This window comes from Helobdella robusta (genome assembly GCF_000326865.2).
Source record: "Helobdella robusta unplaced genomic scaffold HELROscaffold_18, whole genome shotgun sequence".
In the NCBI taxonomy this organism is placed as follows: domain Eukaryota; kingdom Metazoa; phylum Annelida; class Clitellata; order Rhynchobdellida; family Glossiphoniidae; genus Helobdella; species Helobdella robusta.
The window spans coordinates 2,762,914-2,767,146 of NW_008703981.1; positions in this window are offsets into that span (position 1 = coordinate 2,762,914).

A 4,233-nucleotide genomic window follows, 5' to 3' on the forward strand; every position below is an offset into this window, starting at 1 on the left:
ACTATACAACGTCATACACGCACACACAAACAAACACACATACATACAAAACACACGTACGTACGTACATTCGCACAATAGAATAGACCACACCAGCTAGCTTTCTAATTGCGCGTCCATAAAAAAATATCCAATCTGCTTATAAAAGCTAATTATATATTCATACGAACACACGCACACACGCACACTCATACATACGTACATACATACATACATATATACATAAATACATACATACATACATACATACATACATACATACATACATACATACATACATACATATATACATACATACATACATTTTAAAAACACATACATACAATCACACCTGTCGATACACACACACACACATACATACACATACGAGAAATCTCACATACAAGCAATTGATTTTTGATGCATAATTGATAGAATTGATACACTCCAAAACTCACACACACGTATATATATATACACACACATTCATAAAGGCACAAACATACACGGAAACACATAAACACATAAATATTGTCCATTAATTAAAGCAATAAATTTTTAATACATGATTAATTCACAAACACAAAATGCACAAAAACATACACATACACGTACACATACATGAATAATAGACTCTGTAATTATAGAATAAATTAACATAATTTATGCAGTGCAGTTGACACACAGTAGTTGTATGTGTCGGTCAGCCCATTGTTGTCATCTGCTTTAACGTCTCAGTTTGAAGAACGGTTGTGATAAAAATAAATTATTAAAAAATTGTGTGTGCGTGTATATGTGTGTGTTAGTGTTTTTGTGTTTGTTTTTTTGATTGTACGTATGTATGTGCTTTCGTGTGTGTGTGTGTGTGTGTGTCTGTATGTGTGTATATATTTTGTTTGAGGTGCTGATCGTGTTTGTATCGTACGCACATACATACACATATACATGCGTACATACACATACAAACATACAAATACTTACATACATACATACATACCTACCTACATACATACATACATCATCCATACATACATTCACTTATTCTTGTAGGCTGGTCGTCGTCGGAAGAAGTGTTGAAGGGGGACATTAGTTGGAAAGAAATTTGGAATATAGCTCCTCCTGGTTTGGCTTTTCTAATAAAAAAAAATGTACCATCAGTTACAATCAAAAGCAAATTTGGTTTGGTGGAGTTTGTCAGAAAATCAACACAGCTGAAATATTAACAGTCTTCGAGAAGCTTTTGAGTGATCAAAGAACGGGGCCCGGTCCACCGAGAATGTAAGGAGGTTGTTAAGGACCGAAACTGAGGACTTCTCGATGATTTAGCTCAACGGAGTTTTCACATACATACATACATACAAACATACAAACATACAAACATACATACATACATGCATACATACATACATACATACATACATACATACATACATACACACATACATACATACATACATACATACATACATACATACATACATACATACATAAATACATACATACATACATACACACATACAAACAAACATTCATGCATACTTTAAATACCTTTTTTAAATAATCACATCAATGCATTTGTTGATATCTTCACCATCAACGTCCTCCTCTTCGTCGTCGTCGTCACCATCATTATCATTACAGTTCATTACATTCTCATCGCTACTGCAGAATATAATAAGGGCAACAATAAAAATTGAATATAACAGCAACAATAATAACAATAATAATGAATAATAATAATAATAAACAAAAACAATAATTATAAAATTAACCTTAATAATTAACAACAATGATTTTAGCAACGTTTATTTGAATATTATAACAGTATATAAATAAATAAATATATATATATAAATATATATATATATATATATATATTATCCAATATAGAAGTATTTTCTTATAAAAATTATAGTAATAATTTTCTTTTATTATTCCAGTGGCAAACTTTTGGTCATAATGCAAAAAATTGGCCTTATATTATCTATTACACTATATTAATATATATAACGCTATATAAATATATATATATATATATATATATATACTGTATATAATATATATATATATATACTGTATATAATATATATATATATTGTATATACACCTATTTATATATATATACATATAAATTGATGTATATGTTATGTTACCCACAATTCATCAGTTTCGCTTTATTATTATTATTATTATTTATATTGCATTTAATTAGTAAAAAAGAGTGCAACTCAGAGAAAAAATTTACTGAGCCTACCTAAAATTTGCTTTCACGCTCCTTTATTCCAGGAATCTTTCACTCACTCATTCAATATCTCACTGACTCTCTTTTTCTCCATATCTCTTATCTTTTTCTTCCTTTCTACCTCTTCATCTCTCTTGTAATTCCTTCTCTCGCTTTTGTATTCTTTCTCATCATTTCATCTTCGGCGTTATTTTGTCTATGAATTAATTTCATTTATAAATTTTATTCGTTTTCTTCTCTGTCGTTCCTCTCTTTTTTCACATCTCACTTTTTCTCTCTTTCTCTCTCTCTCTTTCTCTCTCTCTTTCTCTCTCATTCTCTTCTTATCTCTCGGATTTTTTCAACGTTGTTTTTTTTCATTTCAACTTATTGCTTCTGCTAATGAATTCAGCTTTGCTTGTTTTACTATTTTATAAATCTCTTTCTCACTCTCCTTTTCACTCTCTCAATCTCTCTCTTTCTCTCTCTCTCTTCTTTGATAACACGCACCTTATAGTAGTATCGACTTGTATATGATGATGACGACGATAGCGAGTTCATCATCGTTATCATCAGGTCATCATCACTGCCATCATCATCTTATCTTTAGAGTAATAATTATCTGTAGTAATAACGTTGTTAATAATGTTTTGTCAAAAATGTCAAATATTAAAAGTTTTTTTTATTCCACCTTAATAAACTTCATCAAGATGATAAAAATCTCGTTAGAAAAATTGAGAAACTCAACTACAAGTTGAATAATGCCGAAAACGCAGTGATCTTTATAAATATATGTATATGTATATATATGTGTATATATATATATATGGATTATATATGGATTATATATATATATATATATATATATATGGCAATTTGCTTTCGCCTTGTTTATTTTCTGCATGCAAGTCATTGGAATGATGAATATATATATATGTGTGTGTGTGTGTACGTGTGTGTGTACGTGTGTGTGTGTACGTGTTTGTGTGCGTGGGATTTTGTGCGTATGTGTATGTGTGTGCGTGTGCATGTGTGCGTGTGTGTGTGTGTGTGTGTGTGTGTGTGTGTTTGTATTCGTTTAGTCAGGCGTGTATTGAAAATAAAATTTATTAGCATTCGACAATCGGGTTCAATAGCGAAGTTGATTGCATGAATGAATTAACATATGAATGGAGAAAGAAACGAACGAATGAACGACGAACGAATGAATGGATGCATGGATGAATGAATGGATGGATAGATAAATGGATAGATGAATGGATGGATGGATAGATGCATGCCCAGATGAATGAATGAATGGGAACAATTTGAGAATATATAGATGTATGAATGAATGAATGTATTTGTGGATGATTGAATGGATGAGTGAATAGAGAAAAGCATGCATAAATGAATGAATGAATGAATGAATGAATGAATGAATGAATGAATGAGTGAATGAACGAATGAACAAGCAAATAAACGACAAATTTAAATTAAAACTCTAAAAGCATAAATAAACTCCCACAGCAATCATTAGAAAGAGATTTAGGCCTTTATGAATGAAACAAAACTTATAAATTGTCAAAAAATAATTTATAAATCGTTAATTTCAATTTTATTATTCATTGAAAAACCGCTTATATACCCTAGAGAATATAATACAAATTCAATACAATACAATACATTACAATACAACACAATACAATACAATACAATACAACACAACACAACACAACACAATACAATACAATACAGTACAATACAGTCCAATACAAAAAAGCATATCTATGTTATCTTCACTACACTATACTACAATGAAAGAACATTGGAAAGATATTGGCTTGAGTGGAATGGATGCACGAACACAAGAACAATTATAATTGCCCTTACATTATATTTATTATCACTCTCTCTCTTTTTTTCTCTTTCTCTCTCTTTCTCTCTCTCTCTCTCTCTCTCTCTCTCTCTTTCTTGGTACTTGTTCTTTTTTATATTGTTTTCTTTCGTTCTTCAATTTTTTTAATGAACCATTCCAGTTGTAAAAATAGACA